This window comes from Lycorma delicatula, chromosome 2, assembly GCF_047948215.1.
Source record: "Lycorma delicatula isolate Av1 chromosome 2, ASM4794821v1, whole genome shotgun sequence".
NCBI classification, from domain to species: Eukaryota; Metazoa; Arthropoda; class Insecta; order Hemiptera; family Fulgoridae; genus Lycorma; species Lycorma delicatula.
This window is the reverse complement of record NC_134456.1, coordinates 162,885,311-162,897,443: the sequence shown is the minus strand read 5'-3', so window position 1 is coordinate 162,897,443 and position 12,133 is coordinate 162,885,311. Positions and strand designations below refer to the sequence as shown.

Below are 12,133 nucleotides of genomic sequence, written 5' to 3'. Positions count from 1 at the left end.
AATTACTTTAAAATTTGCAGGGTATATTCAGGTTTTCCCAGGGAAGGTTTAAAGCCATTGTCTACATGGTTATGATATTAAAAATATTCATTAAAAGTATTCACCCCCAAGGAAGGTGAAACTGAATTAAAGATATTCATTAAGGAAAACACAGATTAATCCTCCTTTTATTGTTATATTTCTGTCATCATGGCAACAGAAATAAGTTATGAATTTTCCACTGTCAAAGGTGTGTGTACGTTAGTTACCATGTTACTATTATTCTATCTTTACTTTCTTTTTCAGGTTTCTATATAAAGTTTGAATACTAAAAATATTATTTATCAGTATTATTCTCACAACCATGAGGATAACATACAGTGAGTTGGTTGAAGGGGTTAAGCCCCCTGGTTAGATGGGAATGGCGACTGAAGCAAGCTCTGTGGCAAATTGTAAGTGGTGAGTGAAGCCATCTCTGCGGCCATGGGGTATTATTCTTCTTACAAGAAATCATGTACAAAACTGAATAAGGAATTAAGAAGAAATGGCTTTTTGAAACGTCTGCTCATACGTAGAAAATTCAGAAAAAACAGGGCAGTACAAACTTATGTGCAAAAAAGTAAAAACAGCAACATGAAATAAGTTGATGTATTAAAGAAACTACCAGTAAAAATAGTAAAGTGTTATAGGAACAAGAAAATGTATTTGAAAGGTGGAATAGGTACAACACTGCTCAAAATGAGGCCAAGTGATCTTCTTATGAAGGCTGTAATTAAATGGAAAAACCTGAAACAGAAGCAGCAAACCTAAAATTGGAAGTTTTATTAGCATCAACATAACTGATTAATTCTTAAAAGAAGATTTCAGGAAATAACAAAATTATGTAATGATAACAGTGGGATATTGTCAGATTTTCTTAAAACAATCATGATTCCATTTCCAAGAAACATTATGTTAAGTTTTAATCTTCTCTTCAACAGAAAGACCAAGTAAAAAAAAAAAAACACGATTTAAAACAAAATAGATTTACAAGGAATAGAGGCACTGCAGATGTGATTAGGCTAATCAAAACTATTAGTAATAGGTATATAGGAAGAGGAAAGGAATAAGTATAGTGTCAATTAGAAAAACTAATGTAAATAATAAGACAAAAACAAATGTAAAATCCAAACATACAAGATTAATTAGAGAATTCAGCTGAATCGGGAATTAGTTATTAAAATAAAGGATGCTCAAATTAAGTTTAACCTAGGAAGAGGAATAAGCAAGGATGCTGCCTTTATTTAATGTGTAGTTAGGAGATATGATCAAAAATGCTCTAGAAGATGAAAGAATAGATCTAGGAGAAAGGAAAATAAATTGTAAAATGTTAAGTGTTGTAGAATATTTTTTTTTGGAGATGAAGCACATGATATGCAAAATTAGAATACATTATTGCTGAATAGTGACAATGTATGTTAAGAAAACAAAAGTAATGACAGGTTAGGAAAAAATAAGCCCATGAATATCTACAAAAAAAGAATAAAACAGTAATGGTGAACAATATCTAGAAATACTTAGCACAAACAGTGTACAGTGTACAGTGTAGTTAATGCTGATAGAAGAGTTACTGAGGGTATGATAGGCCATCCTGCATTGATCACATTTTCGATCAATTTTATATTAACACACAATGTTTCTAGTGCTGTTATTCTGACACATTTTAATGATTATAGGGCTTTTGTCATAGCTATTAATAAGGACAGACCCCAAAATAATTTGTAAAGGATTTTAAAGGGTCCTGGATTAAGATCATATTTATATGAACATGACTGGAGGGAAATTCTTGATGTTGATTTTCAGTTTAATAACTTTTTTGATTTAATAATCAATCAGAATCTGTTATTTATTTTAAGTCATGGATGAAGTTGGGCTGCACATTACCATATTTCGAACAGATGGGTTGTATAAGATGTGGCATAAAAAGAATGAATACATTTAGTTTAAGAAAAAGATAGATGTGTGGATTATGGCAGCTAAAAAATTTTTAAAATGCGAGGAATTACCTGCAAAGAATCAGTTGAGAATTAAAAAAACAGTATACTTCTATGCTTACTACTAAATAAAAAATATATGTAAATGTTGTTTCTGATAAGATAAAATTGCTAATATTGTTAATGAATATGGTTCTTGGATCTACTCTATAATTTTTAATGTACTACATTCACATAAATTTTATGGTAAAGTTATAACTTTTTCAGATGATACTGCTCTAGTATATTCATAACAATCTTGATAAGTTGCAAACTGTAATGCAAGTGATCTGGATAATTTAGGCTTATGTCAGTAAATTAGTTCATAACGCTTTAAAATAAAATATCTAATTTTTAATTTTCCATATACTTTCGGCTTATTAGTTTCATGAATATACCATAATGGTGACTGTGCTTATATAAATGCAACTGTTAAGTGAAATATCAGGTGAATTTTATTATATACTTGGGTTGATGGTTTATTAAATTTAAGAAAGTTTTTCCACTCTATCTTCTTCACCAAATCTACTTTGTCCTAGTTAATTTGAAATTCAATTATAGATTGCATTGTCAAAGATCAACATAAGAAAAATAATAGAGGTGTGAATTATGGCAGCTAAAAAACAATAAAAAATTATTTCGGTAGGAATTACCTACTGAAAGATAGTGGAGAACTATAAACCTAGGTTCTTTAACTGCCTGCTGGGTAGTGTAAGAAGTACCTGTAATTTTATTTTAAATTTAACTTAAGAGTGGATTTTCTATTTTGCATTTGATGAGATGGAAGCACTGTCTGGCATTGTGGCATTGACTTCTTACTAAACTGTATACTTATAATGTTGTAAATCTATTACAAAGATAAACTTTATAGGTTAATTAAAGAGAGAGTGTGGATGACAATTTTGTATATTGTATAATTTTTATACACACACATATATATATATATGTATATACACATTCTAAATACATTACACTCGTTTTTGGGCAGTGTAAAAATTGAGATACTGTTAAAACTGTGTTTTTCAAAAAACTGTCTGCCTTAAAAAAATACTGTCCTTGAACCCACCTTCAATTTATAATTAGTACAAAGTAACTGTGTACCACCTTAAGGGAGGTACAAATAATGTTAATTTTTCCATTATGTTAATATAACAATATATATTCTATAACATTAGAAACAAACCTGCAAATCCACTTTCAATATCACTTTACTCGTACATCCGTCCAGCTTTCCTTTCTAATTACATGCTTCACTTTAGACCTGAAGAATACATGTGCTGTTGCTGCTTTTTGAGGTCACAAATCAAATTTTATGATAAAATAGTAAATGTAATCATAACAGCAAGTGTTTCCTTAAACCCAACTGATATAATAATGAATATTGGACTTAAATAAGAATTTGTGTGAAGATTACAGTAGGGATGATGTACAGCCTAATAGGCAGTATTATATTGTGTACCCAATTAACAGGATTTGTAATCGGATCTCATCGGTGATCAGTGACAGCTGATTGGTGATTATAATTATTATTTATTATGTTACAGTTATGTTAATGTGCTATAAACTAATACTATAATGCCAGATTAAAGTAATGGTTAAAACGTAAATAGACATTGGCAATATAAGTTGTAAAAATGTTTGACTTCTTAGTAAGCAGTATTATATTTTATTTGATAATGTAAATATATTTCATGTGTTCTAGTTGCTTTTTACTACCCTGCCTAGCGCTATAGCAGTAGAAGTATGGCAACCCATCAAAATAACCTTTTAAATAAAAACTACAGTGAGACAAGAGGATGGTCTTACAATATTACTCGATTGTGCTCTGGAAAAATTAATTGCAGAATATAATAGGAAAATACAAAAACTTAATAAAAATGGGGGGGGGTTAACATCTTAATATTTAAATTTAAATGTTTTACCATTAGCTGATGATCTGATAACTTTGGTAAAAGACTTTAGATAGAGAAAATTAAAATCAAGAACTAGAAAAATGTGCAAACAAAATTTTAGGCTTCAAATTTTATATAATGGATTCCAATAATAAAAGTAGAATCCAAACGGTGAAAATTTCAGAATAAGAATCAATCAAGAGTCAAAAAGTTTAAAATTTAAAGCAAAATAATTATGCTGAACATGTTTTAGAAAAAAATAAAAGCCAGAATCTAATAATTGTAACTTTACGGCCAAAACTCAAAATAATACTGCTAAATTAAGCAAATCTGAAGTATTTTACCAAAATTTTTAAAAGTCATACAATTAGAAAAACAACTAATTTTATGGTCACTTGACTGGAATGGATGAAAATAAATTAATGAAACAAATATTTAACTTTTTTTTAAAAAAAGGAAAACCAAATAAGCTAGTTAAAAAAATGTAAGATCTCAAATTATTAAATATTTCCACAGAAGTAATTTCTGATGAAATCTTTCAGAAAACTAATCTTTCAAGAAAACTAGATAACAGCAATAAAGTAAGCAATAAGATAAAGCAAGCAGTAACGTATGCAAGGTAATAAATAGCAATAAAAGGACTAAAATAAAATAGCAATAAGATACGTTTCTAATTTTTGAAATGCACTCTAGCTTATCAGAAACAAAACTGAATCAATATGTAATGACACCCTCAGCTATTGAATCTGCACGTTTTTTTTATTTATTAGTTCACATCTTATTTGCATTGACAATAGGATTCACACATTTATACACTGAACCTAATTGAATGACTAATTACCAAATTTATCAGGAACATGAAAATAAAAGATTTTAAGACAGATTAGCTTTATAATTTCATCCAGATTAGGATGCAAAATTAAAATAACTTGATCAAAAATTTTCTCAAGAACTCTTATGACTTGAAATTATAACTACAGTGGCTTCTTCAAAACAAACAATATAGCACATTCAGAGTTGTATCATTCATTGAGTTGTAACTTATTCAGAGTTGTATCTTACTGTGCAATATCTTATCTGTAAAAGCATCTTCAAGAAAAGAATTTCATTTAAAAACATTTCATTACAATGAATAAACACTGAAACACATTTTTTTGAAATGATTGCCTTTACATAGTAATTTTTAATATAATTTAAAACATAATTTCAAAGACACTTAATGCTAAACATTGACAATATTAATATAATCATCTATGATCTCACCATTTGTGTTCCATTTACTTCTGTTGGATTATATAATTCTATGATAGTTTATAATTTAAAACATTATGAAGTGTTTATAAACATTATCTTAACACTAAAAAAACAGCTGAAGTTCATTACTGTTTGAAAGACCTATAGAATTTCTTAGGAAAAATCTTATAAAAGTTGTAAATATACAAATATGTATTTAGAGCACGTAACACTTTTTGGCAGTAACAGTAGATAAGAAATCCAGAAAGAAACACAACAGAACCTTTAGAATTTTAATTACATTGTTCAATGTTGAAGATTTTGTACCTAATTAAAAAAAATTAGTTTAAAACATTTGTTCTCAAAGTGGGCGATAATGCCCAATCTGAAAATTTGAGGCATTCAAGCTGTCTAGGAAGGTGATGACTGATAGGAAGGTAACGGCAAAAATTATGTTTTCCTGATATTTCAAATTAAAATTAAATACTTACTAAAATATTTTTCAATTGAAAGCTTAGTTTTAAAATTATTGTATTGTTATACTGAATACGCTATCACTGTTATTATATAATTATATATCATTCATTCTGTGAAACCTCCTATGTGCCTCAAAAATCAATTTTGAGTTGTATATCACTGGAATCAGCTTTTCAAATTCTACAAGTCTATGCGGTGAAAAAAAGAAATCTCCTAGGTAAAAACTGAATATTTCTCAAATTTAGAAACCTCTTGTGTAACATTAATCCACACGGGAGTTTTCCTCTATTTGATATCGTTATGTAGATGGCTTAGGGTGAACTATGTTATGTGAACCAGATGTTACTTAAGAGATTTCATGCAATCAGCTGTTTGTACTTGTTTGTATTAATGTGGTTAATGGTTTTTTGTTTTTTATGTAGATTTATTAATGGTTTTCGTAAATAATCAATGAAAATGATAGCTAAATTTAGTACATCCTAACCTTAAATTGAATTATACAAATTATATTAAAAAGGAATTGAAATTAACTTACCAGTAAATTTTCTTGTTGCTAAGCTCAGTAGAAGTTCCCCACAACTAAAAATGGGATTACTTTTATTCATATTTTCAAAAACACAGTTTTACTGGTCAAAATTTACTGGTAAGTTAATTTCAATTCCTTTTTAATATAATTTGTATAATTCAATTTAAGGTTAGGATGTACTAAATTTAGCTATCATTTTCATTGATTATTTACGAAAACCATTAATGATACCATATGAAATTTGTAATAATTTTTTCCCTAATTATGTTATTTGTTTAAGGTATTGACCTATAAGCAGAATTTGTTTCAAGATTCTTTAGAAATAACTTTTAGTACTCAGATTAAAAATCTGTTAAGGTTACATTTTTCCTTATAACCTAAAGTATCTTATAATAGAAAATTCATTACACATTTTTTTGTTATGATTTTGTTGTATTATGTTCTTTTTCTAGAAACCCAAGGGGCAACAAAAGATGAATTTGTTAATGAAATTGAAACAGAAGCAGTCCAGAGCTCCTGTCCTTTAGACAAAACTGGTAAGTCTTGATGTTTAAAAGATTGTTTTAATTGCAGTCTTTGCACCCATTTTTACACACTAAATTCAATCTACCCTTTAACTTTATTTTAATAAGTTTAAAATTGGTAATATGTTCTAGTAAGCTGATAATTTCTTGATAATTACTTTTTTTTAGATGTGCACTTTGCACATCTAACATGCTGAATGCCTTGTGTGATGATCCTATGCTATTAAGTAAACAATATAAATCGGTTAAATAATATCTGGTAGCTCTCTCAACAAAATAAAATTCCAACATTCATAAATTTTTGTTTGCTACCATATAGGTGCAAATGCCAGTATCGAATTAGTTCAACGAAATGGATCTTCTTTTGATGAAGCCAATGAAGATAGAATTCTTTTTTGTAATTCGTTGATACCGATTTCAGGTAACACTGCTGTCTATATATTTTTAGATTCTAATAATGAATATTCACAAGACCAGCTAGAGTTTATTGATATAGTTGTCTCAAATAACACACCAAACAATAATTCAAGAGCTATTTCATCATTGGTTGACTCTGAGGTAAATTCTGAAAGACCTAGTATTGAATTGACTGTTATTTTGAGGAAGTTGGCTCAAATATTCCTACTGCGACTAACACCTCTTGTGAGGAAGTAAATAAGGTTAGAAAGCCAAAAAAATTAAGTATTGCCGAGATAAAAAAACATGAAACATAAATTTAAAAAAAAACAAAAAACGTAGAGCTTCAAGAAAAAAGTATTTAGGAGATAAAAGAGTTGGAAGACAGGTTGTAGGAACACTTGTAAAGGAAGCTAGATCCCTAAAAGGTAAATGTAACCGTGTCTTATTACCCGAACCTTCGAAAAGAACGAATCAAACTTTTTTGTGCACTACGGTATCTGATACCAAGCAACAGGAAATATTTAATCATTTTTGGCATAGACCTACCTCTTGGAAAGAAAAACAAACATTTGTGACAACTTTAGTTAATTCAAGGCCCATTATTAAAAGAAGAAGCTGCATACATCTCAAAAACGTCAAATTGGAGGGACATGACAACCTACTGGAAAATGATGGTGGAGAGAAGATAAGGGTATGTAGAATTTTTTTTTAGACACTTGATCTTGGAGAGGATACATTTAAAAGATGGGTTTATAGATCAGGACAACTCAATAAGATAAGTGAGAATGGAGAATCAATTGATGAATTAGATGGACAGACTGATAAAATAACAGAAAAGAAGCAAAAGAGAGATTATAAAAAAAAGATGTAAGTCCCAAATAAGTGACACAAAAAAAATCAAAATCTCCAGGAGCTTAAAAAAGTTATAAAGATTTTTGGCCCTTCTATGATGGTCTTCCATTCATTTGTGCAGGAAAACGAGGAGCAACAGAACATGTTAAGGTAAAAAGAAATAAAAAAAAATGTAAAGAAAGGTGTCAACAAATTAATATTTTTAATAAAATAATATTATACTGTACATTTATTATGTAAAACTATAATGTACAGAACTGTTACTTTAAACTTTTAAGAGTGTTTTTATATTTTCACGGTATACTAATGAAGCTACAGGTATTCATTAGTTTTATTTTTGGTTGGTAAACCTAATTGTAATAATTCAATACAAAATTTAATTTTTTGTTTATAAAAGTCTGATTAAGTTATAATATAAGTCAGTAGGATAAGAAACTAATTAAATATTCCTTGTAATGTTACTATATTTTTTTTTTATCTTTTAACTGTTACTTTAATTTTTAAGAGTGTTTTTATATTTTCAGTGTACTAATGAAGGAATAGTTATTCATTAATTTATTTTTAGTTTGCAAGCCTAAAGGTAATTAACTAATTAAATATCTCTTATAATGTATTTTTGTACTGTTATCTCTATGTATTTTACATTCTATCTGTGCAATTACTTTGTTTCGTAGTAATTTCAATAATTAAGAAAAACATTTTATAATATGGACCTAATAATATCATAAACGTACTAGGTTTCAGTTTAAGAAAAAGGCAGGCAAAATTAAGTTTCTAGGCAGACAGATGTTTTTCAAAGCATATTTTTCAACTATAACTAAAACATCCAAGAATAAAGTTCAAAAGGCCCTATGTAGCTGATCACCATTGTTTGAAATCACCTACATGGCAAAACAAACACATAGTATTTTTTTTAATTGTAAGAAATCTTCTAAATAGATGAAAAAAAGAATTTATCTTAAAAACAGGTAATTAGAAATCTTAGATTAAATTTACGATATAACTGTAATATTGCATTTTGTTAATGCAATTCCAAAGGTTTTTCTGCTCTCCTGAAAAATTTAGGTCTTTGCAGGTAGGAGGTTGCATAGAATGAATGATTATGTATATATATTGTTATATAACTATACAATTAAATATGCATTTTAATTGCTCTCATTTAAAGTGTAAGATTCAACTCAGAAATAGGATATGCCACATTTAAAAACAATTGCAGTTGTTTTTTTTTAAGAGAACTACAATTATTATTTTTAACAGATGGTAAGTTTTAGGCTAGAAACGTTTTGATTCTTAATGTGGGTGGTGGGTGAAAAAGTTTAAGAATCAATTGTTTAAAAGAACATTATTACATAAAAAAACAAAAAAAAAACCATTGTGAATATTTACACTGTACAACTATGCTGGCCAGGGGTTTGTCAAGCTCTTCATCATTTGGCCAATAACATTTTACTTTACTTTATAATCTTCAATTTCCAGGATCTTATTCTGCACATTGTTGTGGAATCATCATACTGTAAGTTGTTGTGGTTGGATATTATCTAACCCAAGCCTCCCTGCCGCCACTGAGTTAGTTATAATTTAGTAATGGAAAGAATGATCTACCGTAATTATAAGATATAATGTTAAGAATTAATTAACATATAGTATTTATTAAACACATCGAGATCAAATGTTAAGTAGAATTTTGGACAAGTGTTCAAATGACATAACCTGAGCTTATAATCACAAATAAAAATAAATTTGGATTGTTTTGTAAAACGGAAAAGTTAAAATTTGTTTTAAAACAATTAAAACAAAATTTCTTCCCTTGGAGAAACTGATTCATTAACCTCTTCATTTTTTCTTCCAATAAAAATCTGAATTCTAGTTTTAATTCTCTAAATAGGATTTTTTTACATTTAATTTTAATTAATGATTCTATATTAGGGTTACAATTTGACTATCAGTTTCAGATTAATGCCTTAATAATATTCAAAATACTTATTAACATGGAAATTAGAACTAACAAGCATAAGTAATAAAACGTAACTTCGTTCATAAAAAATATTAAAAAAGTTTCAGTTAAAAGATACACCAGAATTAGGTCTAAATACACTATAAACATAACGTCTTTAAAATTACTTATAATTTTATTTAAAACTATTAGTATGTTTAACTGTAAATAATGTAATACGGGTTCAAAAATTCACATTCATATTGTGTACAATTAACTATACATGTCATTACTTACTTTTAGGTAAGGACCACGACGCAAAATAGTATTTCTTTATTAGCTGAAACCAATCAGTCAAATTATTTTTCTATCAAATTCTCTTAGTAAGCATTCAAGTAAGATTACTTGGAATAACAAATTAATCTAAATCGTTTAACTGAGAAATAGCCGTAAACAGTACCGTTACAAAGGACGTCAACAGTATACAACCATGTGAGTTGATGTATTTAACGCATTCTCACGTCGCTTAAGAGAAAACAATGTTAATCTGCCGCCATTTTTGATGCGTTTTTTAAAAATCTACCCTGGAAACAAGTCAAGTGAGTGTTATAAATGGATTAAAATCAGCATTATTCTGGAACTTATAAAAACCTAATAATAAGGATAGATTAAATTAAAATACTATACTTACATTATTTATTCACACGAATTCATTATCTTTTTTTCTATATACACATACATTTTAATTTTTTTATCCAAAATTTATTTTATTTCCATCAAATTACTTAGTAGAGATTAGATAGGTATCTGTTTTTCTTTTTACAGAGATGTTTCTCAATAAACATTATTGCAATATTTAGCAGAGTTAATTTACTATTTTTTTTTTTAACCTATCTATATATATATTAATAAGTCCATTCACAGATTCCTGGATATATATTTATAAGTAAAGTAAAATATTTATTTAATAACATTTATTTAACATTATTGTAACATAAATATACACTAAATCACCAGATAGAATATGTTCTACTTTTTATAGACTTTATGAAATGTTTGTCTCAATCTTTCCTAAAATCTAGAATATATATCCTAATTCAATAACATAATTACAAAATACTATAACTTATGCTATATAAACTTATCTTATTTTAATATTTAATGGTGTTACTTCTCTTGTTTTTACAAATAACTGTGTATCTCGTATAGCAATGAAAACAGTATTATTTTCAGTATTTTGTTTTCATCGTGCCTACTTATCATCATAATATATCACAATTCTTCATTATTATAATAAATATATTTATTTTGAAACTAACAAGAATAATGGTTGTTGATTTTTATTTAGAACAAAAGAATATTTCATAATAATTTTACTGTAAGGTAAAAGAAAATATTGAAAATACACAATATACCGTAATTACATGAGCAATGTTATAAATTGATTTAAACAGGAATTGTGATTCACTGTTTACAATGTTATTTTGTTTCTTAGAATCGAGTTAAAATCTCTTAATTTTAAGACATTACGCCAGAATACGAATTCTGGGGTAATGCATTGTTTCATCTCTCATAACAAGCGACCGACCGACACGGACAGTTTAATATTAATTTTTTTAAACAACGTTAACAAACGAACGTAATCAAGATATCCAAACGGTAATAAGGTTTTCCATTATTTCTTTTCACCTAATATAATTTACACTCACGCATACTACCAGTCTGCGTCCTTCATATATTTTTTTGGTTTTTTTACTAAATATCGCTATTATTTATTTTGATATAAAAAACATCAGTTTTAAAAAACATAATAGTGCAATTAAAAATAAAAATGTTATGTCTCCACTTTAGTATCACAAAAAGTAGCGAGCTAGCCTGTTACACAAAAGGTGTCGGGGTCGATTCTCTGTCAGGATCTGAACAAAATTTTACAACTTAGACCATATCATCTTTACGAACTAATCTGAAAAAACACAAAAGGACCATTTATTTTAATTCAGATGATAAAAAATATTAATGAATAGTACAAAAGGGGATTATGATATAAAACTATTATTTCCAAATTTATCTCAAGTCGACTACCGTATTTCACAGTACAGCCCAGCACATCTATAATACAAATAAGCGCTGTATTCCTTCTTATCCTCCGAAAGGTCCCGGTTCGTATACCGGTCAGGCTTGAAACTTTAATTCACTTCAAAATTTCAATACGGTACTTCCCCACACAACCTCCAACCGAATATAGTGAATATTAAATAATAATAAATTATTGAATTAAAATAGTATTATCGTTTCTTCGAGCAGAA

At 27.8% G+C, this 12,133-nt stretch overlaps 1 long non-coding RNA gene across 1 annotated transcript; it reads left to right on the top strand.

Moving 5' to 3' along the window:
* Positions 1-3,471: 3,471 nt before the first annotated feature.
* LOC142320397 (uncharacterized) lies at positions 3,472-6,656 on the top strand. The gene is made up of 2 exons (XR_012755375.1): positions 3,472-3,504; positions 6,572-6,656. It is a non-coding gene; the product is annotated as an uncharacterized LOC142320397 (long non-coding RNA).
* Positions 6,657-12,133: the final 5,477 nt, after the last annotated feature.